General features: G+C 55.6%; 1 pseudogene across 1 annotated transcript; it reads left to right on the forward strand.

The window, feature by feature from the left end:
- On the forward strand, nucleotides 1–2,076 carry LOC308624859 (dixin-like; annotated as a pseudogene). The gene has a single exon. The product of its transcript is annotated as a dixin-like (transcript).
- Nucleotides 2,077–24,227: the final 22,151 nt, after the last annotated feature.

Raw genomic sequence — 24,227 nt, forward strand, 5'->3', positions numbered from 1 at the left:
CCGGGGACCCGCAGCCTGCGAGGGGAGGCGGCTTCCACCGAGGCCGGGCTGCTGCACTGTCTGAGCTGCCGGGACAGCGCGCCTCAGAGCTGGGAGCATCCCCGTCCCTGGGGCCGAGACGCCTGCTTCTCTGTCCTCCCTCCTCCCTCTCGGGACCGGGGAGAGCGGCTCTGGTAGTTGGCCTGCCCGTGGAGTCGTTCTTCGGGCCCCAGCGCGGGGAGACATGCCCGAATTGGGGAGCACTGTGACTTTCAGCCTCCCACTTCACCCCGGGAAGCCGACTTGCTGAAGCCAGAGCCACGAGGGGGACCATGGGAGGGACGCAAGTCAAATGCCTGACTTCCCCCAGTCCTATCCACAGTGCAAAGAGGGACTCCATTATAACCCAGTCGGAGGAGAAGGCAGATTTCGTGATTATTCCCTCTGAAGGAATAGAGAACAAAACAGAGGAGACAGACTCTCCATTATCCCGGGACTGGAGACCAGGCAGCCCCCGGCCCTATCTGGAGACTTCACGGGAAGAACAGCTGTTGGAACAACAAGAACATTTGGGAAAAGAAATGGAGGAAGCCAAGAAAAATGATATGAGGATTACAGGCCTTACTGCTCAATGGATCCTTACCCGAAGATGAACAGGAGAGGCCCTTGGCCCTCTGTGAACCAGGAGTCAATCCCGAGGAACAATTGATTATAATCCAAAGTCGTCTGGATCAGAGTATGGAGGCGAGTCAGGACCTAAAGAAGGAGCTGCTGAAGTATAAACAAGAAGCCAGAAACTTACAGGGGATAAAGGATGCCTTGCAGCAGAGGCTGACTCAGCAGGACACGTCTGTACTTCAGCTCAGACAAGAACTACTGAGGGTAAATATGGACAAAGATGAGCTGCACAGCCAGAACGTGGATCTGCAGAGGAAGCTAGACGAGAGGAATCGGCTCTTGGGAGAATATAAAAAAGAACTGGGGCAGGAGGACCGCCTCCCGAAGCAGTACCAGGCCAAGCTATAGGAAACACTTCGGAAACTCTCTGAGGCCAGTTACCAGCAGGTGGATCTGGAGCAGGAGCTGGAACACAAAGACGTCCTTTTGGCTCACTGTATGAAAAGAGAGGCAGAGGAGGTGACCCACTGCAGCAGTCACAACCCTCAGAGCAATGGTTTTCTCCTTCCAGTGGCAGGAAAAGGAGCTGCTTCAGTCACTCACAGAGGGATCAGTGACCTGCAGCTCAGTCGGGATGCCCTCCGCAGCCTGCACAACAGCTTCAGCGGCCACGACCCTCAGCACCACACCGTCGACAGCTTGGAGCAGGGCATCTCCAGCCTCATGGAGCGCCTGCACGCCATGGAGACCCAGAGGAAACAGGACAGAAGGGTTCGGGGCAAGTCACCCAGAACTCAAGCAGGTAGTGAATACCGGGAGTCCTGGCCCCCTAATTCAAAGTTGCCTCACTCACAGAGCTCTCCAACTGTCAGCAGCGCCTGCGCGAAGGTGCTCTATTTCCCTGACCGACCACTTACGCCCTTCATGGCCAATATACCAAAGAGGTTGGGGGAGGTGACACTGAAGGATTTTAAAGCAGCTGTTGACCAGGAGGGAAATCATCGGTATCACTTCAAAGCACTGGATCCCAAGTTTGACACCGTCAAGGAGGAGGTTTTCCATGATGACGATGCCATCCCTGGATGGGAAGGGAAAATTGTAGCCTGGGTGGAAGAAGACCATGGAGAGAATTAATGCTGAGTATTAGCTTGAGGGCTTGTGGAACTTGGCAGTCCCTGGCTGCTTCACTCAGGAGAGAGGACTAAAACCAGAATACACTAAGAAGTTTTTAGTTTGTGCTGCCAAAACAGAAGCTTCTCCAAGTGTGACAGCCATAGGCCAGTCCTGTTTCTGTGCCTGGCACGTGTGGTACTTCAAGTCCCTGTCCAAAAGTAGACCATGGGTTCTTGTGGAGTTCCTTGTCCGTGGGAACACAGTGTTTTATTCTACTCTGAGGACAACAAACCGAAGGCCTTAACTAATGGGGATGGATGATCCCACTCTTATATGGGCATGGCTGCTATTATCTGGAATCTGGGAACTGGATGTATCACTCCTGTGTGTTACAGTATTATTTTAATTGGCCTCAGGGGTTGCAGCAATCAGAGTACCAGCATTTGTACTCACAGACAAGGTGAAGGTACCAGCTTTTTTGCTTCTTTGCAGCTATTGCAAACCAAGAATAACTCGTAAGGTGGTACCAAAGATGAAAGCCCACTCTTCAGGAATTTTTTGGACTGGACATGGATGGTGCTGAATTGTTGAATGGATTGAAAAAGGGCTGCCTATATTGTGCTATATACTACGCCAAAACCATAATTAAGTAAGAAAAAATATATTGAATGTTGCAAGAGATGCTCATCTCCACCTAAGCTCACCCAACACATGGGCACTGTCCGTTGTGCTGAACGGTCACATTTTACAGAGACAGGGAAGGGCAGACCCCCTGCCCAGAGTCACGGGTATAGGGGAGAGAGTTCAAAGTAGGAATTTCCACATCTCAGATGTTCACCAAAGCCTAGAGAAAGTGCATCTGGGTCTTCACTGGAGATCACTGATATCTAGATGAAGAAGAGAGGCTCTCAGGGAACCAAGACAGGGCTCTGGACGTCACAAGCTGGATTCAGGAGCTCTGATAGAGATAAGGCCACCCCCAGGCCAGGCCCAGCCCCAGGACCAGAGGCCGCACCCCCAGCAGCAGCAGCTATGAAAGCAAAGCCTTCTAGGGCTTGGCTGGGTCCTTTTCAGCCTGTTCTATCTGAAAAGCACCTACATATCACAAAGCCCATATCAACAACACCTTCAGCCCACAGACCTGGAGGTACTCAATTCAGCCCCAGGGGCCTGCCTTCCCAGCTCCTGAGATCCAGTTACTGGCAACATATAGGTAGCAGCCAGACACGTGCCTGCTCCTGCCTGGGTCCACCAACTGACCCCAGTGTGACCTCCCTTCTCCAGGACTTGGGCTTGACTCATGCTTCCAGGATGGGAACCTGAGGATTACTGCCGCTCCACGATACCTGACTCATGGGGTAGCTGTGGTCCAGGGGTAGCTGTGGAAGGGGCTCAGAGCAGCTGTCAGCTATCAGGGAGGAGACACCTATCGCTTCATGAGTACCTAAAAGGGGCCAGGGACCAGTCACCAGGCACACTGCCACATTTCATTGGTGTAATGACTCTGTGGGGCCATTCCTAGAAAGGAGGAAAGTGAGATTCAGAAAAGATCATGCACTTACCAGCCACGCACTTACCCTTGGGAGGCTCCCTGGAGCCAGCCAGCACCACCCCCTGGGAACCACCGTTTGTTCATTCATTCCTCCAGCCAGTATTTATTGAGGGCTTCCTGCCCGCTGCTTCATGGCCACTCAGTCCCTGAGGGCAGCCTGTAGGAGGCCCGCCCAGCTCTCCTGGAGGAGCCTGGCTTGGCTGGGAAAGGGGTTCTTCCCAGGTCCACCAAGGTGTCCCACAGGTATCCCACTCCCTGTTAGCATGCTGCCTTGGTGCCCAGGGAGGGATCTCTGGTTGGGACTGGGGCATCAGCTGGGCAGTGGGCCCCTGCACCCAGTAGGTGCTTCAGAGCAGGAAATGTGCTTGCTCTCCCAGGCCTCAGCCTGCGGCGGGTGGGCAGGTCGGGGAGGCAGTCTCTTCTCATTCCTGTGGTTTCAGGTGCCTGGGTGATGTCAGGCCTGAGTGATGCATGGGACTCGCTATGACTGAGGCCCAACTGGGGTGGAGGCATTTCTTTTTTTTTTTTTTTTTTTTTGCGGTACGCGGGCCTCTCACTGTTGTGGCCTCTCCCGCTGCGGAGCACAGGCTCCGGACGCGCAGGCTCAGCGGCCATGGCTCACGGGCCCAGCCGCTCCGCGGCATGTGGGATCTTCCCGGACCGGGGCACGAACCCGTGTCCCCTGCATCGGCAGGCAGACTCTCAACCACTGCGCCACCAGGGAAGCCCAGAGGCATTTCTTTAAAAGCTTATAAATCACTACTTCCCCTTTCAGCCCAGCCCCACCACTGGCCTAGGAGGAGTTGCTCCACAGGTACACAAAGACAGCTTCCCCCTCGCCCTCCTTGATGCTTACATGTGTCTACGGCGCTACAGATCCAAACAGTCACCCTTCTGGGGATCTCCTATCCTCCACGCTGCAGTGATAACGTGTACCCACAAACCTACCTCACAGGCAGCCAGCCCACCTTGGACACACAGGTGCACACAGTAAGCAGCCCCGTGCATGGGCTCACAGCCACACACACACACACACACACACACGTGTCCTCATGCTACTCCCATGCTCACTGGTGTCCTCAGGCACAGATGAGCTCCTACCTGTCAGAGCCCTCAAGCTCCTCCAGGTACCCACAGAAACATGTGCCTTTACACTGTCACACGTGCTCTGGAGTGTGCACACTCACCAGTATACAAGGGGCTTACACACGGGCAACAGTCTGCGGGAGCCCGCATTACATTCACACACACGCACACCCGTGTACGCACTCTACACAGACCTAGACACACTCCAATCACACACCCACACCAGACACACTCGCCCAAGTCTCCACACACCTTCACACACTCAGGCACACCCTACACAAACAAGTGTGACTTTCAGAATGCTTGGGGTGAGAATGTGAGCCAGCAGGGAGCCAGAGCCAGTACGAAGCCGCAATCCCCAGCCTCACCTCCAGGGGCCGCTGCCCAGTCCGCAGCCGCAGCTCAGCTGCAGGGACAGAGCCCGCCTCAGGCACAGTCACCCCAGAAGGACTCTTCAGGAGGAGAGGGACATTCTGGAGAGAAGACAGCCCTGAACTCCCTGCAGTGTGTGGGGTGACCTCCCACCAAGGTGGGCAGGGATTCCAAGAGGGGAAGAATCTGAATGGGGGCAAGTGAGTGGAAGAGAACCGCAGGGAATAAGGAACAGATGCGAAAAGGAAGACCAGGAGGTCCTGGAGGGAAACAGGAGACAGGGAAGGACTGGGGGCAGAAGAAGAGAGAAATGGAAGGAGATGGAAAGGATGGTGCCGGCGGCGGTGGGGGGGGGGGCGGTGGGGGAGTGGGCGGGGGGCTGGGGGGAGAACTAGAGGGAGGAGTTAGGGAGACGCGTGAGAGATGAGAAGGGAAAGAGGGCGGCCGAGACAGCGACGAGGCTGAGCGCACCTCTTCCAGGACCAGGAAGGGGGTGGCGCTTTCTGTCTCCTAGACCACCCTCCACCCTGCCCCACCATCAGCAATCCCCTAGGGGGTGTACCCTGCCCCGGTGCCTTGGCCAGCCCTAACCTGCCACCCACCTGACACCCCTGTGAGGATGACTTCCAACAAGACCCAGGTGGCAGGCGCCCCAGGAGGGGGCCCTGGGGTGTGAGCACCTCTCAACCCGACTCACCCAGCTGCTCCCCTAGGGTGTGGAGAAAGCTGGGCACCCTGAGACAGAGCTGGAAGTTCTCCTTGCTGGAATCCGTCCTGCCGGCCGCAGGGAAGCCTACCGCCTCCTGCTCAGGGCTCTGTGGAGTAAGAAGTCAAGCCATAAAAATGCCAAGATGTGCAGACTTTCCGAGCGGGGCAAGTCCCAGGTTCTCGCCCCTTTATGCCTAAGCTGTCACCCCATCTTCCCTGTCCTCCCAACCCTGGAGGGCTCCGTCCAATTCTCACAGGGTAGGTGGTGAGCCTGGTAAGCTGGAAGGTCCTGAGAGCAGCTCAGATTACAGAGAAGCAAAGGCGGCCTTGGACCCGGCATCTTGTCCACCAGCTCTTCACCTGGACACACTCCCAGGACCCCTGTCCCTCCAGTCCCTCCGAGAGCACCCCAAGAGCTTCACATCATGCCCAGAACCCCCCTTGGGCCATTTGCCACAGATTCTGCCTCTCCCAACTTCTGTGCCCCAGAACTCAGGCCCAGACGGAGGAACAGTGACTGCTTATTGGTTGGATACCCCAAGTGACAGGGAGAAAGGTACGATGCTCTCTATTTTACAGATGAAAATATTGAAGTTCAGAGAGGTGGCCTGTCTTGTCTGAGGGCCTGTGGAGCAGACCAGCATGTGAGATCGAAAGCCACAGTCTCAGCCCTGTGGCTCAGCCTTCCCCCTCCAGCGGAGCCCCGACTCAACCCCTACCCGTGTACCCCACCCCTCCCACCCATGTGGGACACACCTCAACTCCCCGCTCCAGACCCACACCCCACTCTACACCCATCCCACTCCCTCCCCCTCCCCCAGAGCACGCTGTCCCCCATCACTCCCTCCTCCGGAAAGCTGAAGTCAGACCCCTCCATCCTTCCCCATTCCCATAGCACTGCAGCCCCTGCGTCTGACTACGTCTCTCCCCTGCTTAAAAACCCTTCAAGGCTCCCCCCTCACCTTGAGACAGAGTGTTCACTCCTCAGCCTAGCATTCAAGACCCTTGCGAACTTTTCTGGCCTCACCTCCACCCACTCCCCCCAACACCCAGGCCCCCATCTGCTCTCCACCACCCCCTGTTTTCAGGTCCTGGCTCAGCCTACCGGGCTCAGCTTCTGTCTCACCCCAAGCAGCCCCACACCACCATTGATGGTGGCTCGAGTGTCGCCCTCAGAGCTGCCGTAGCCCCCTGGGCTTCCCCACAGAGGCCCGTCTGAATCTCTCTCTGCACAGGCAGGACCCAGTCGATCTTTGCCAAATGATTATCCTCAGTGCCTGGCACACCGCTCAGCTTCCAGCAGGTGTTTTATAATTGGCTAATAATGATTAGACTCTATTTCAATGATGGTGTCTCAGGCTCTCCTCTCCACAAATGCGGGCCAAGGAGATGCTCAGTGCCAGGTGGGATAGCTGACAGTCAGTTTCCCATCAGCCCTCCATCCCATGCTCCCTCTCTGGGCGCTACACCTGCCTCTCTCCATGGGGTTCACAAGCGGCAAGACCCACTGCAGTGCCTGGGGCCCCAAGCACCATCCCTGGGAGAGTTGGCTCAACATCCCGGCGATGTTGATGCACATCTTGCTGACACACAACTCCCTGCTCACCTTAATCCCCTCAGACTCTACAAGGGTAATGGGTGGCCAGGAGGGCCTGAGACACCACCACCCCCCTCCGCCTGCCTGCAGGTCTCTGAGGCTTCTGCAGAACCACCCAGAGGCCCCCAAGTGCATCTATCTCCCTCCTCAGCAGCTTTCCCAGCTCCTTCAATTCCTGGAGCAACTAGAGCAGGGAGACCATGCATGTGAGCCCTGCCCTTGGGAATCTTCCAAGCTGGAAAGTGAGGAATGATCCTGTAACCCAGGGGCCAGACAGACCCAGGGACAAAGGCAGACCAGGATGCAGGTGGACACGAGCTGGTGGATGATGAAGGCCACAACAGTCATCATGGCTACTCCTCATTAAGCACTTACTAAGTGCAAGACTCCAAGCTGAGCAGTTTATAGATGTTTTCTCATTTAATCCTCCCATTACGTCTATGGAGAAGATATCATTCTTATTTTACGGACTGGAAGAGGAAACCCAGAGAGATCTAGCAATCTGTGTGGCATCGTACAGCTAACCAGTGGAAGAGCTGAAACGTAAATCCAGATCTGACAATTCCAAAGCCCAGGCCATTTCCACTCCATTTCACAGCCACTCCAAACTCCAGGTGGGGATTTGTTACTTCCCTTCCAAAGAGGCCTCAAGGGCTCCCCACTGCCAAGAGCAGAACCTCTCCCTACTGAGGTGCCCCACTGCCTGCCTTCTGCCGCCACCCTGCCCACACCCACTATGCTTCGGATTGCAATCTTGCCATTTTCCAAGTCGAGCCCTCTGAGCTTCGCTGTTCACTCAGGCTCAAGCATCTGCCCCCATTTTACAGATGAGAAAACGGAGAATTAAGAACGTTAAGTAACTAGCCCAAGGTTACACAGTCAGGAAGCAATTGAGCCTGGTTGGAACCCAGGTCATTAGAGCATCAGGTAATAAAGCATTCATTTGTGTTACAGACAATTAGGGAATGGGAATTAGCAGGACATGCTGCCAGTAGTGCAGAAGAAGGTAAGGGAGAGTAATCAGGTTGGTTCCAGAGTGAAGGAAGGCCAGGCTAGGCCTTCAGGAATGACAGGGTCTGGATGGGCGAACTTGAGAGGGGAAAGTCTAAGAAAACTACAGACAAGAGAAAAAAGAGACAGAGAGAGAAAGGCTGGTCAAAATTAGGGAGGCAATGTACATGGTGGAAAGGGCCGTGTCATGGGGAGGCCCGCAGTGTCCTCCAAATTACTGTGTGACCTTCAGCAAGTCCTTTCCCTCTCTGGGGGATGCCTTGTCTGTAAATGAAGGATAGATGAGCCTTGATGGTCTCTAGGGTCCCACCTGGCCCTGACATCTTAGGATTCTGACTGTGTGTGTTGCCACTGGGCCTTAAAACATAGGATCTGATCCCAGACCCATTGACATAGGGCACAGGCTCGGAAACCAAGAGCAGACAGGGGCCAGTAGTCAACATGGCACTTGACAGGGCACACTGAGTGCTGGCCCCAGTTACACACCGAGGATGGCCCGTGCATCCTCCTTTTCCACACATCCGTGCTGTACATGTGGACTCACTGCAGTGGGTCCAGTCCTATGGAAGCTGGAACACAGGGGTGAATGAGTCAAGGTGGAATTGTGGGCTCAGGGGGGAAGGTCCAGGACATGTACAGCACAAGCTAAAAGCCCAGGCCCCAGCTCCTCCTCAGGAAAGGGGAAGGGAATGGGGGTCCCTGAAGAAGAGGAAGAGAAAACATCCTGAGGGTAAGGTGAGGGTGTCAGGACTAGAATAAGTGGTCTGCCCAACTGGAGGACATTTGGGGACCAAGAATGGTCCCCAATCAAGACAGCATTGCACCCAAATATAGAGTACATTCCAGACCATCAGCAGAGGGGTTGTTCTCCCTTGGGTCCCTGTGGTACAAAAACACAGATGCACTGGAGGACTCAGTTGGGGCAGAAAATGTACCACTAGAGACTGTGGACACACATATGTGTACACACGCATGCACACACACATGCACACACACAGAAACTCCTGCACAAAGACCCCCAAATCAGATCATCCATCCCCCTCACCTCCAGACTGAGCCCTTCAAAGTGCTCTCTCTCCCCAGAGAACACGCCCTTCATGTGCCAGTGACACACAGCCCTGAAAGTCAGAAGGTCTTGCTGTCTCACCTTGATCCCTGTTGCTGCAGTTCTGATGCGCCTGCTTCCTCTCTGACTCAAGAGGCGCCAAACAAACTGGCCCACCCACCTCTGCGTGGCTGATTTCTACACTCTGGAACGTGAGCTCACCTCTTATCTTTCCTGCCTCTTTGACCTCCATCTCTTGCCCTCAAGAACCCTGTCTTATTCACCACTGAACACTAAACTAGGGGATGAGTGAGCCCTTGGGAGCCCACCTGGTCCTCCAGTGGCCAGCCCCATTGGACCCTCAAGATGTATCAAAGAGCTTGAGAGTATCAGGACTCAGTGAGGACTGCTCCACTTATTAATATGTGTCCTTAATTATCCCACTATCTTCATCTCCTGAGTAGGAAGTCCTTCTTGAAGTCTAGCCTCAAGCCCTCGTGCCATGGTATGAGTCAGTGTACCACCTTTGTTGGAGTCAGGAGACCAAACAGGATGAGGCTACACTGGTTGGCTAGAGGAGCCACCTTCCTGGAAGGGGATGAGGCCAGGAGGGAGATTACGCAGGCACCGGGCCCAGGGCTCCACCAGGCAACTGCCATGGCTCCAACGGAGATGGGGGCGCCTGCCAACTTACCCCGCCCCATGATCTCATAGCTGCATTTGCCAGGCGCTGGCTCAGGGAGCAGGTGCTGACAGCAAGGATTGGGCACAGAGCCCAAGGACAAGAAGGCGGGAAGGCTGCAAGGGACAACAACAGAGCCGTCTCCACGGGGCTGAGACGCGAGTTCCCTCCAGCCTCCATGTGCCACCTTTGGCTAGTGACGCCCCATCTTGGCTCCCCTTCCCAGGCCCCCCGATTTCCCCCCCACCCTCAAAGGACAACAGAAAAGGGGAGGAGAGACTCCCTCTTCCTCCCCAAGTGTCAGTCTCTCCATTTGCATCTCTTTCGGCTTCTCTTGCTCCAAATCGCTGGCCCTGAACAGGATGCTACTGTTTCGAATCATGGAGAGCTTGCTGGGCAGGAGACGGATGGTCAAGTATTGTCGTTCTCGAGGGTGCTGCAGGCACGCATCTAAATGCCTTTTAAAAGCGACTATGGGGCTTCCCTGGTGGTGCAGTGGTTGAGAGTCCGCCTGCCGATGCAGGGGACACGGGTTTGTGCCCTGGTCCGGGAAGATCCCACATGCCGCGGAGCGGCTGGACCCGTGAGCCATGGCCGCTGAGCCTGCGCGTCCGGAGCCTGTGCTCTGCAGCGGGAGAGGCCACAGCAGTGAGAGGCCCGCATACCGCAAAAAAAAAAAAAAAAAGTGACTATGAATCCCTAAATAGATGCCTCTGTCCTGGTTCAGGCTGTCCCCAGAGGTGTCAACCCTAGTCCCAAGGCTCTCCTGAGCCTTGATCCTCAACTCTTCCTCCCGAGGATGCCCCCCACAAGAACTCCCCTCCTCCCACCACGATATCCACCTCTAGGGTCAAGAGACCCCTCCACGCAGCTCTAGTTGGATAAACTGCCACTCTTGGACTCAGCACGGCGACACCTTGTGGAAACCCCAGGCCTCAGAGTGAAGAGTCATCTGCGTCCGAGGACTGCAGCCAGAGCCCTGCTGGGCAATCAGAGGCTCCATTTGCCTCTTGATTCAAAGGTGAAGCCCTCAGTTTGGGCGGACAGCTCTGTCCCTCGGGGTGCTCTGTCTGCTCCCCATTGCACTCTCTCCTCAGCCAGCATCCCTCTACATGCCTCCCTCTCCCCACCAGGGAGCCCTAGCCAGTCGTACCCCTTCTACCTGCCCAGCCCTGCTTCATGGCCAACCCTCCTACAAGGCGCCACCCGGGATTTGCCCCTCTCCCTTCTCAACCATTGCCCAGCACTACTGCCCAAGGCGTGTCTGCTGTTCCCACCTTGGACCGCAGCCTGGGATGTGCCGGTCACCCTGAAGAGAACGCCTCGAAAACCACAGCAGTTCCTCTTCCTTAAATCCTGGGTCTATCCCACCCTCTCCCCCACCCACACAATCTATCCTCCCCTCCCAACTCCTGGCCCTCCAGGTCCCTCTCTGTATAGGAAGTGGGTAGACTAAGGGCCCCTCCCATTCAGGAGCTCTGTGAATCTGAGGTTTCTCTCCACCGTCCCAAGCCCAGGCCCAGGCCCAAAGCAGCCAAGCATGGAGACAGGCTGACTGCAGGTCTGCCGTCATCATCATCACTATCGGCACCCTGGCCCCTGAGAAGGAGGCAGGAGGCCTTATTAGCATCCTCCCTCCACTTCTCAGAATCTCCCTCAGTCTCCCAGAGGCCCCGCACTCCTCCCTCATCTCACTCCCCAGACATCCCAAGAGAAGCCACCTGGACGGTCCACAGGCCAAAACTCAGCCAAACTTCCTGGAGAGGAGGACCTGGCTCAAGCCCGCACCACATTTCTATGTCATTTCTAAGTAGCTCCAAATGGGCTGGGCAGATGTGTGTCAGATCAATCCCCACCCAGGAGGTGGGGCAAATTCCCAGGGTACCAGGTCACTGAGCCAGCACTCTGAGGCATGGCTCCTGGGGATAGGCTGGCTCCAGAATGATGACGTCACTGGGATGCTAGGTGCCTGCTCTTCCCCCTGCCTGCCCCTACCCCAGGAAAGCCTTGTCCTTCTTCAACTGGTCCACACCCCCCGGCTCTGGGAAGCCTTTCCTGGACAACCCCACCCAGCTCTTACCACAACTTATTCCCAGTTCCCTAGTGACTTAGGTCCAAAGTTTTCCGTGTATTCAGTTGCCCTTGTTTATGTGCTGCCTTGCAAATGTTCTCATAAAGCTATATATCTCAGGACTTCCCTGGTAGTGCAGTGGTTAAGAATCCGCCTACCAATCCAGGGGACACAGGTTCAAGCCCTGGTCTGGGAAGATTCCACATGCCACAGAGCAGCTAAGCCCGTGCACCACAACTACTGAGCCTGCACTCTAGAGCCCGCGAGCCACAACTACTGAGCCTGCGCTCTAGAGCCCGCGAGCCACAACTACTGAAGCCGGTGCGCCTAGAGCCCGTGCTCCGCAACAAGAGAAGCCACCACGATGAGAAGCCCACGCCCCGCAACAAAGAGTAGCCCCCACTCGCCGCAACCAGAGAAAGCCCACGCACAGCAACGAAGACCCAAGGCAGCCAAAAATAAATAAATAAAATAAATAAATAAATTTTTTAAAGCTATATATCTCATGGTCGTCACTAGTTGTGGGTCCCTGTATTAATTCAGCCCATTTTGCTGGAGGATTAGTTTCTGCCCTTAAGGAGTGCCAAGAAAGACTGTGAAATCTAAGTCACATCTCTCCTCCTGCAATTTTTTCCTCTTGATGATCAAGCAATCTCACTGATGAAACTCCCAACAGTGAGCAGCTTCTCCCCATGACCAAGTGCTTGCCTTGATTGCCAACAATAAGGCTGTATCCCAGCAGGAATTTCTGGGGAGTATCTAGAATAGGTCAGCTCTTCCTCAAGGGAAGTTTCTCACTTTGGAACATTGCGAACCCTTCCCAGATCAGGTTCCCTCTTCCTGGCCTCTGGAACTAGGCTGAGAACTAATGCAGTGTCCCCACCAACACACTGGGGTCCCTCAGCCACTGCAGGAGGAGGTAAGGAGAGACTGACATGGGATTGAATCTACACTAATTGTGAGGGCTTATTTCAGTGCTCTGGACCTTGATTTCCTTACCAGTAAAACGGGCACAACAGTAAAACGGAGGTGACGTGTAAATCAGGCTGAGGCAAGTCCCACCTTTTGCAGAGGAGGATGCTGCAAGTCACTTCAAGGTCACACAGCTAGTTCCAGGGGGGCATTCATTAACCCAGAAACCCTTTAGTGAGTCCCTGCTGAAACCGAGCAGAGGACTAAGTTTATCTGCTTATCTGGGTAAACTTATGGTAGGAGGAGGCAGACCTGTGAGTGGGAAGCATCAATAGGATGGAACAGGTTCAAAGCTATAAGAGAATATAAACAAATTGCTAAGGGCTCACAGAAAGGGACCAGCAGCCCCTCCCCAGCATCTCCTTCTGAGTCCAGAAGGCTCTTTTAACTTCATTTCAATCATAAAAGACAGTGTGATACAGTCAGCCAGTGAGGCTTCAGCAGTGAGACTCCAGAGGGTAGCTTGCCCTGGATGCTGCAAACTCCTGGGCTGCCCCAGACACCCCCCTCCACTCCCCAGGGGCAGCTCCAGACCAGAGCCTCTTGGGCACAGACAGGCTTGCTCAGAGAGGCTCTCTTCATTGGCAGAGGTGAGGAGGGACTGGAAGGCAGACTCCTGTCTATGGGAGCTAATGTGGGTCAAGGGCACCTTGTGAGGAGGGGCAGCAGGAAGCAATGTTGGGTCCAGGCAGCAGCTGCCCTGCCCGGGCAGAGATGGAGGGCAGGGCCCAGACCTGGGTCTTCCTGCCCAGGAATGACATCAGCCAGCTGAAATACCCAGCCCACTGGGCACCCCGGAGGACTGTGGGGGGAGGGTGGGATTTATGCTTCTCCCCACCCCCACTGACACCCCAGCAGGAGATGCTTTGAGCTTGTCAACATCTCTCTGGCCATGGGCTCAGTGCTCCTGTGGCCCTTGAATGATGGGGCAGGAGCCAGGTCATTAGGCAGGAGAGACTGTCATTAATGCAGGCGATGCCACTGCCACACGGAAATGGCAAACAGTCATTAGTGGCTGTGTCACACGGGTGAGGCAATGCTGGCGAGGTGCAGGGAGCCGCCCCTCCCCCAGCACAGCTCACACACACTGGCACGCTCACCTGTGCACACACACCGAGGAGAAAGCAGGCCCACACTGCCCCAAGTGCACGTTCACGCACTCACACACTTGCTCACTCACATATTCACACACACACACACACACGAAGGGCCTGAACAGACACACTGCCCAGAAGGGTCCACAGGATCTGGGATGCCCCTCCACACACATCTGAAGGGCAGGGTCCCTGGATCCTTCCACAACCAGGTACCCAGACACACAAGTATCGCCCCCTGACTTGAGATGGACACACAGACCTCCAAGGGCCCCAGAGGAGACAGACTTCAGACACCCCCTCCCATCCCACCCGCTCCCTGCTTCAAAGGACCAGCACCCAGGACAGAGAAACCACGCAGAGTGCAGAAGCAGGCAGGCTACGCGTGCCCTAAGGGTGGGGACCACATTGGTTTTAACACTGTAACCCCCTCCACACCCCCAGCCTCAATGGCTAGCACATGCCCTGCCTTACTTGAACCCCCAAGAAATGATCTGCTGTAGGCATGTTTCTAAGCACTTTTCTGAGCTCCCCAGCAGGTGGAAGGGAGCAGGGCGCCGGCTGAGTCCTGGGTTCAGATCCAAGCTCTGCTACCTGCTGGGTGTATTTGTTTCCTCCTGCTGCTGTAACCATGAACTTAGTGGCTTAAAATAATGCAATTTCATTGTCTTACGGTTTGGAGATCAGAAGTCCAAAATGGGTATCCACAGGCTAAAATCAAGGTGCCAGCAGGGCTGCGCTCCTTCTGAAGGTACTAGAGGAAGATCACTTCCCCACCTTTTCCAGATTCTAGAGGCCACCCACCTTCCTTGGTCCCCTTCCGTCTTCAAAGCAACAGGAGTCTTTCTCACAACATCACTCTCCTGGCACCCTCTTCCACATCTAAAGGACCCTTGTGATTACATTGGGCCCAATGTAATCATTCAGAGTAATCTCTCCATCTCAAGAGGCTTAACTTATTCATGTCGGCAAAGTCTGTGGCCATGGAAGGTAACATATTCACAGGCTCTGGGGGTTAGGACATAGACATTTGGGGGTCCAAGACATTTGGGGGTTCCATTATTCTGTCTGCCACACTGGGTGACCTTGGAGAAGTCCTTTAACCCCCCAGAGCCCCAGCATCTTCAACTGTAATCTAGAAATAGCTCCTGCCACATGGGTGGTCATGGCGATTTAGAAAGCCACATGGCGATTTAGAAGCTCTGTGCCTCACATTGGGGGCGGGGGGTGTCCTGGGCCAGCAGCGCTGCCCTCTCCCTTTTGGGCTTCCTGAGGATAGAGGAAAAGGAGCAAGCTGCAGGAGAAACCTGGGTAAGGGATCTCAGAGGCTAGTGAGGGTGTGGGTCTCTGGGGGCTCAGGCAGGAACGGGAGGAGGTACGGGGGTCTGTGAGGGTCCCGGGATCTGGGCAGCTGTGAGGCCCTGCCTGGAGGGCAGCCACCCCACACGGCTACGGACACACACACCTGCAGTGACCCGGGACAGGGCAGCAGGCGTGCCGCTCCTGCCTGTTCCTGCCTTCCTCTCCCTCATCTGCCGCCATCTGTTTGCAGGGCTCTGGGGCCAGCAGGCAGGCAGGAGCCCCAGTCCAGGCTGCTATTACCCTGCTAAGTTCAGAGTGCGGAACAATGACCCAGGAAGATAAACCCCACATAGAGGAATCACCCGCTACAAAACACTGATTAGGCCCCAGTCTTGCCCAGTGCTGTCTGCCCACTCAGGAGGCAACAGGCCACCTCAGAGAGGAGCTGAGGTCGTCAGACTCCCACTGGCCGGTCCTGCTCCATCCAGCAGCCCAGGCCATGGTGGGGGCTCCAGCCCTGCACCCTGCTCCCTCTCTCCTCACCCCACCTTCCCTTCCCTACCCCTCCCTGGTCCATCCCCACCCCGGCTCATCCCCCTCTCTCCCAGCCGCCAGCTCCTCCCAGCTTCCCCCAGAACTTCAGAGCTCAACTTAGGAACTAAGACTCCAATCGGGACTTCCCTGGTGGCACAGTGGTTAAGAATCCGCCTGCCAACGCAAGGGACACGGGTTCGATCCCTGGTCCAGGAAGACCCCACATGCCGCGGAGCAACTAAGCCCGTGCACCACAACTACTGAGCCTGCGCTCTAGAACCCGTGAACCACAACTACTGAGCCCACGTGCCACAACTACTGAGCCCGCGTGCCACAACTACTGAAGCTCACGCACCTAGAGCCCATGCTCCACAACAAGAGAAGCCACTGCAGTGAGAAGCCCGCGCACCGCAACAAAGAGTAGCCCCTGCTCGCCGCAACTAGAGGAAGCCTGTGTGCAACAGCAAAGACACACTGCAGCCAAAAATAAAAATAAATAAAATTAAAAAAAAAAAAAAAAAAGACTCCAATCAACAGGAGGAAGCCTGGGCTGAGGGCTGCACTTAGAGGCAGAAGATCCAGGTGCCAATCCCACAGCTCTGCATGATGAGGGGGCAGGGATGCCTGGCCTGCCAAGCAGTGTTGGGGAGATGAAATTGGGTCACCTGTTGGAGTGCTTTATGTAAGCCTGGGTACTAATCTGAGTTATGGGGACATATGGAAGGACTTCCTCCTCCTTTTCTCCCAGAGACACAGTGGGCAGGGCTGGCCTTGGATTGACCTTTCATAGACAGCTGTCTTGGAGACTCCCCACATCTCACTGCATCAGGAGATCCCCAGCAGGTGCTGGAAGAAGGAGATGGAAGGATGGAGAGGGAGGGAGCGCTCTTCTAATTCCTGGAAGGGATGCTGCCCAATTCATGAATCACTAATAAAGCCAATTAGATCTTCAATTTTTTTAAAAAAAGAACAGAAAGAAAGGGACTTCCCTGGTGGTCCAGTGGTTAAGACTCTGCACTTCCACAGCAGGGGGCAAGGGTTCGATTCCTGGTCAGGGAACTAATATCCCACATGCCATGCGTCACAGCCAAAAGTAAAAAATAAAATAAAATAAATTTGTTTAAAAAAGAAGGATGGAGAGGGAGAGGACACAGCTGCCTGCACGTGGTAGATCCTGATAAATAGGTGTTGAGTGCATAATGTTCAACCCCTGAGCTCCTACTGTATGCCCGGCATTGTGCTCAGTGCTACGGATACAAAGATGAATGAACCATAAACCACCATCGCTCAAACACCAGTTCTCGGGATCCATCCTGAGGGTCTCCCGTGTGCCCGGTATGGGCACTGAGGAGCACTGGATGAGTGGGACATCCCTGCATTGGGGGGTGGTCTGCGTGTTGGTGACTACCCACAGGACCACAGCCTCCTGGGGCTATCCAGCCTGTGTCAGCTGGCGCAGTGCCCAGCACCACCCTGGGCTACTGCCATCCTGGCAAGCTCGCAGAGGCCAGGCACTGACGGCTCCGCAGGGAGCAGAATATGGTTTTGGTCTATTATCAGGGCAGATAAAGCAGCAGCTGAAGCTCAGGGAGCAGTCTGGGCTTACAAATAAGCATCTCCAGATGCCCTACAACTCCCCCATCCTGCCTTTGTCAGCCACCCTGGCCTTCCAGTCCCTCTTTGTTCCTCTCTGAAAGCAGCCCCAGGGAAGAGGACACCTCCTAAATAGCTGCGTGCAGCGCCAGGAATGGAAGGGTGAGGAGGCTGGAACCAGCCAGGCAGCTGACCTGGAGGCAGCAGCTGGATGGAAAGAGATTCCAGAGTTAAGAAAGAGCTGGACTGGGAAGCAGAGGGGCCGGTAATGTGGGGAGAACACCCAAGTCACCACCCTGCCACCTGATCTTTGTATGTGCCCCACTGCTCAGCACAGGGATAGGCGCCCAGGAGAAATGCAGAAAGCATTTCCTGAATGAAGGCACAGTTGGCCGCGGTAGGTAAGGTTGGCGGTTTCTCCAGTGACCAGGATTCCAGGTGTGGGGGGACTCACTGGAGGGGAAACTGGGTCCCCAGATCCTGTCTAATGGGGGAGGGTGCTGGAGGAAAGAGACCCTTGCCTAAGAGAGCCATGGAAACAAGTGCTAAATAATAGAGGACACGCCATGTTTTAACTCAACAACTATTTCCATGCGCACCTACTATATGCCAGCTGTGATGGAACAGTGGGTAAAACAAAGTCCTGGCACCACAGAGGCTGCTACTGAGAGCTCCCCCCATCAGAGACAAGTAAGGGGGCTATCTGGGAAGACTTCCTGGAGGAAGGGGGCAGGCAGGCTGGCTGAGTGGCCAGCATGAAAGCTCAGAGGCAGCCAGGAGGGAGGGCCGTGGGGGAGGGAAGAAGAAAGCTGAGTGTCTGAGGCCTGAGAAATGAGGGCTCTTAGGAGGAACCATCCTCGTGGGTTGAGCAGCCACAGTGGGTGGTTGGAGAGTGGGCAGGAGGCCACTAGGAGTGGCCTGTTGCCGGGACCTGGCATTTCCTCCTGGGGAGGAGGGAGGCGAGAAGGTGCAGTGTTTCCCGGGGAACAGGGGTCTGTGCCGCCGAGGGGCCCTCCCTGGGAGCAGCTGGCGGAAGTGGGGCCTCCTGCCAATTTCCGTTTGTGCAATCCTCCTTCCTGCCCCCTCCACCCAGAAGCAGGCCTGGCAACCCCGCCGGATGTCACTGGCATGAGCCCAGCACCCACACAGCTGGGCAGGGGCTGAGGTACCTACCTTACATGGAAGGAGAGGGACCTGGGCAGCTTATGGCTCTGTCCCTGCCCTGCCCCAAATGCACGCCTGACCAAAGTCTAAGCCTAATGGGGCTTCTGCCAGCTTAGGGACGCTTCCTCCTGCCTCCTTCTTTTGCAAGAAGGACCATGAATCTTCTCGCCCACCTGAGGCACCTGGCCATGACAGGAGGGCATCAGAGTTCCCACCCTGTGCTGAGCGGGAGGCCAGGCCTCTGGGAGTCCCCACCAGTGGACCCCTGCCACCCCAAGCAGAGGGCCCAGCGTCTCGCTCCACGACCCACCTGGGGTCTGTCGCTCTATACCATCTGAAGCTCTTGGTGTTGTATCCTGTGTTGCAATATCATATAACAAGTGCCGGGTGTGGAAGGGTGGCCTTTTACTCATTCCAGAAGGAAATAGTCATCAAGAACCTACTACGTGCCAGGCATTGTGTCAGGCCCTGGAACCCCAAGGAATAAAACCATCCTGTGGTCCCTGGGCTCACAGAGCTTCACAGGGTAGGCAGGCACAAGTAAACAACCAACAACAAATCATCACAAATTGGGCTAAGTGCTATGAGGACAGGAAAGTGTAATTAGCCTCTGCTTACCTCTCCCTGACCCCAGAGGCCTGCCCTCAGTACAGAATGCCCATACCTGCCTGACCTCTCCAGAACACTGCTTGGCTAGAGACCTTGGATCACACTGGAAACCACTGAGGACCTGGCATAACAAGGGGATTGACCACACTGTAAGGAACATTTGTCGAACCAAACTGGAAAAAAAAGTTTAATTAAAAAAAATTCAAATCATCCAGTACAATCTAATTTTACAAGCTATTAAGGCCCAGAGAGGCCAAGCGTTTGGCCCCAAACCACACAGCTGATGAGTAGCAGAGCCCAGACCAGAAACCAGCTCTGCCAGCACCCCATGCTGCCCCCTAGTCCATCCTGGACCAGTTCACAGCCTCCAGGGCCCTGTAGCCTCCTGGCCCATCTCAGATGCCTTCTTTGCAGATCAGCACTGGCTGATTGAATTGTACGCAGTGATGGAAATGTTCTGTATCTGCCCCAGCACGGACACATGACGTCGCTCGTCAGGTTCAGGGAAACGGGGCCAGTTTGGTGGGGGTGGGAATGGGCAGGGCCTGTGGAGAGAAGGAGAGTGTGAGGAGATGAAACACAGAGAGGAAGAAGGTCAGCAGGTGCAAAGAATCTTGTTTGACATTCCAAGGAATCTTCTAGAACTTAATCCACGGAGAGCCACTGAAGGACTTTATGCCAAGTGATAAGATGCCTGCATTGCAGCCTTCCTGGGTCCCCGAGGAGGCTGCTGCTCCTCTGAGCTCCGTAGCACCTCTGACACCCCAGTCACGCTGGCTCCCGTCATCGTCACCGTCCTACACGAAGAGTTTGCTGCCATCTTAGCCTGAAAGAACCTCCCCACACCCTTCCTGGACACGTCTTCCTCTTCCTTCAAGCCTTTGCTCACTGCCCCAAACACCTTCGCCCGGATCAGTGCCTATCCCGTGTCTCCGCAGCCTGCCTGGCATGTGGAGGGAGCTTCATAGGCACCGTTTTTAATGTCTCCATCCTTGCTATTGGTCCCCCTTTCTTGGCCCCAGCCCTTCCCAGTCTACTCTCAGCTTCCCAGTCCCCAGTTCTGGGACCCTCAGAAATTCTTTCCACCAAGGCACGGATTGCACAAAGAGAGAGGGGCGCTGACCCAGGCGAGGGCATAGGTGTGGGTGTGCATTTTGGAGAGAGGAGGAGAGAGGGGCAAAAAACCTAAGCAGGTTCATCTGGGAAGCTTCCTGGAGAAGTGGCCTGGCCTTCCCATCATGCCCTGGGGTGAGGCTAAGAGTCTTCCTCTCCCGGAGTCCCTGTCTGACTTGCCAAGAGCCACGTCCCGCCCCAGAGCCTCAGGCAGGCTAGGATGTGCTCACTGGCACATTCATCCAGCAACTATGCATTGCTGTCCTGCATTATACCAAACCTGCCTGGGCCAAAGGGGGAAAAGGCACACAGACGAGGCACTGAAACTGTGACACGGGCGTGCTATTCCCATAACGCCATCCAGCTGGGCTGCGGGGCCAGGATGCCTCTCCTATCCCAGGGCTGAGAGATGGAGGAGCCCTGGACCAGGACTGTCCCAGAGGCACAGGCAGGCAGGGAGGCAAGAAACAAGAGGTGGATGGGAGTGAGCAGGAGATACATCAGCTGTTGCGGGGTAGTGACTTGGAGAGAGACATAGAAGGAAGGAGGAAGTAGAGAAAATAAGAAAACTCCCCCTTGCTTCTCTGAGGACCAATTTCAGGGGCCCAAGCCTCCCCCATACTTACCTCTGGCCAGCCCCTGTCCCACTTCCACCTTTTCTCGGCCTCCTGGATGATCAGGATTGCCCCTTGTCTCCAGTTACAGGGGACCAGGGGCAAAGGAGGTGGACTCGAGGTGGAAGGTGGGGGATGGAGATTTCTGTCCCTGGACTATGTAAGGATCAACAAGGACAGGGCTCCAGAATCCCAAAGGGGCACAAGACGCTGTCTCCAGGTGGGGTCACCCAAGCTCATGCCCCACCAGAAGCCCCAAGAATGTTTGTCTGTGAGTAGATCCAGGAGGGGTTGGGAGACTGCCCAGGTACCCAAACATACCCCAGAGAGACTGAAATTTTCGCCCACCCTCCACCTTCCCTCTCCTAACCCCTGCCAGGCTTCCTGCTCCCTGGGGGCCTGAACCCCTAGGAAGTTTGGGCTCCATATCAAGGCCAGGAGAGGGTTATGTCAGGTCCTCGGTTAGGGTGCAAAGTCAGAGGCCTGTACAGTGAACCCCCAAGGATGCTAATTCAGGGGTGGAGGGAGGCATGGGTTAAGCTAGAGTAGGGAAGGGGAAGGGGAGGAAGGTGGGTCTGGGTGCTTCCATGGAGTTATGTTTGGGGCTTTTTTGCTGCACTTCCTGTTCAGCAGCCAGAGCTGTGACAGCCAAAGACACCTCTGTGACTGCACCCAAGGAAGACTTCTGGGCCAGAGAGGAAGCGGCAGGTGGGACCACATCCCTCTCCCCACACACAGCGTCCAAGGTTAGCGTGCCCTCCGTGCCTCCAAGAAGCCAGGCCACCCGCAAGGAAGGCCGCACAGTGCTCGGACCCCAGAGACCGCCCTGCAAGGCCAGCCTCAAAGCCAGGGACTGTGACTTGTCAAAACACAGGGGCTGACGGAGGTCAGCAGAAGTCAGCAAGAAATAACAGACTTAAGGTATCCAAAGGTGCTCTGGAGAATTGAGCATCCAGCTTAAAGACAGTTAGGTAGAATCGAGCCCCAGATGGTAAGAAGGCAGCTTCCTTTTCTGTCCCACTGCCCTTTCCAGGAGTCACCTGGCTTAGAGGCTAAGACAGGAGGAAAGGCTCATAATTCCAATTGTCTGGGTTCAAATCCATTACTTATAAATTGCTATCAACAGACCAGACACTCAACCCCTCCAAGCCTCAGCTTCCCCCTCTGTAAATAGGGGCTGATGAGAATTAAAGCGTCTGCAAAGGATGAGTGTCGTGAGGATTAGAGGAGCTAATCCATGTAAAGCACTGGGGACATACATGACATGTCTGCTGCTATTTTGGCACCAGCAGGGCCCATATGCCTTTGTCTGCCCTCCCCCCTCCCCACAGAGCACACGGGGGTAGTCAGTGTTGGGGCGGGCAGGGTGCTGATCTCCACCACATGTTATTCAGATACCAGATCGGGGAGGCAGGTGGGTGCTGCATGGGGGAGGGGAAGTACGTGTCAGGAGGGGTTGGGAGACTTCCCAGGTACCCAAACTTACCCCAGAGACACTGCACAGACACCCCTGCAGTGACCCCATCACCCAGAAGTGTCTCAGCAGCCCACCCCCAGCATCAGAGCCTGGAATCCAGCCTCAGGATAGGCTCGTGCCCTCGGGGCAGATTCCTGTGCCCCAGTGGAGCCAGAAATGCCCACTGTGTAGGACGGAGGTCTGGCCTGGGAGGCAGGAGGCCTGGAAGGGGCGATGTGACCCGGGCAGGAGCTCCCATCTCCAGCCTGTCTCCCCCTCCAGTCCCAGAGGTCTCTCCACCCCTGACCACCGGAGTCTCTCCCAGACACGCTCCTCTCTCTGCTGTAGCCCCACCACCTAGGGTGGTGCACCAGGTCCAGGGAGGGCACACAGAGCCATCCAGCCAGGGCAAGAGCACCCAGGGACATCAGGCCAGGGAGGAAGGAAGAGACAGGCCCAAGAGAGCTGGAAAGTCCCTGGAAGTGGAAGAGCGGGGCCTCCAGAACTTCAGGAAGGCAGGAGGAAGTGCCCTGGGCTGGCCGAACCCTCTGCCACCCCATCAGAGGCTCTGCAGGAGCAAATCGGTGCCTTTTCTACTTGCACTTCATATTTAAGATGAAACCAGGGCAGGAGAAGGAGAAGAGGGGCAGGAGGAACGGGAAGAAGGGGGAGGAAGGAGGAAGGGGCACCTTCTCATAGCCCTTGAGGCAGAGCTGCACTTGACCCTGGCCATGCCCCCCCTCAGGCTCAGATCCCCGAAGGTGGGCTCGGGCCTCAGCCACCATCCATGGAGGGCTTGGTGCCCAGCCCTCTCCCAAGTTCTCCGCATATACCGCCTCCTGTGGGGTTGGTGTCTTCATCCTGATTTTACACGCTAGGACAGAAGTCAAGGAACATGCCAGAGGCCACACCAGTGGTGAGCAGCCAGGCTGAGTCTTTTCTTTTCTTTTTTTTTTTTTAGGTTTGGGCAGGGATGACTTTTTATTTGTTTGTTTGTTTATCTGGTTGCGCAGGGTCTTAGTTGCGGCAGGCAGTCTCCTTCGTTGTGGGATGCGAACTCTTAGTTGTGGCATGCATGTGGGATCTAGTTCCCTGGCCTGGGCCCCCTGCATTGGGAGCACGGAGTCTTACCCACTGCGCCACCGGGGAAGTCCCCATGCTGAGTCTTGAACCAAGTCTCACTTGTCCAAAGCCACAGGCTCTTGACCTTGACCATCTATTTCCTCTCCAGCCCCTCAGATGGTGGAATGCACACAGTAGGTGCTCAATAAACAATAGGTCAAAGGCAGGAAGGAGGCGGAGCAGGAGGAAGAAAGGAAGAGGAGAAGGTAAGCGGGGGAGACTCTTGCGCATGTAGAAACTAAACAGTCAAGGTGCTGTTTTCCAATGCCAGGCTGGCACGGTGCCCGGAACAGCTGCCCTACACTCGGGAGCCCAGGCCCTGCACTTGCCTCATCTTTTCCAGAAATATGTAAGCCTAGATACGTCAGCCTTCAGGTATGCAGTGAGGTCTTCGGTGAGAGGCATAGCTCTCTCTCTCTCCCTCCCTCTCTCTCTCTCTCTCTTCTCTCTCTCTCCTTCTTCATTGAATCTGCCTTTCCTCTGGCTACCACCCGACCCCCACCCAGCCAGCCAGCCCAGCTATGTCCCTCTCCCCTGGAACCAGGCCTGGCTTGGTTGGGAGGCCTATGAACAGCCCCCCTTAGCAAGGCAGATCCCTGCCCCGGGAGGAGATGGGTACATGGTGCCGGGGGAGGGGCAGGAACCACATCATCTAACAGGTTGGTCGGGCTGGGAGGCGTCCCGCCTTCGTGGAGCTAATGAGCACTGTGCAACAGGTGTCTGCTCCTCAGTCCCCAGCCTGCCCTGCCTGCAACTGGAGCCAGCTGCCGCCACCCCTCAAAGGCTCGCTCGCCCATCCCTGCGCCCTGCCCGCTCTGGG

The sequence above is a fragment of the Mesoplodon bidens genome (assembly GCF_964165515.1).
Source record: "Mesoplodon bidens genome assembly, chromosome: 11".
NCBI lineage: Eukaryota > Metazoa > Chordata > Mammalia > Artiodactyla > Ziphiidae > Mesoplodon > Mesoplodon bidens.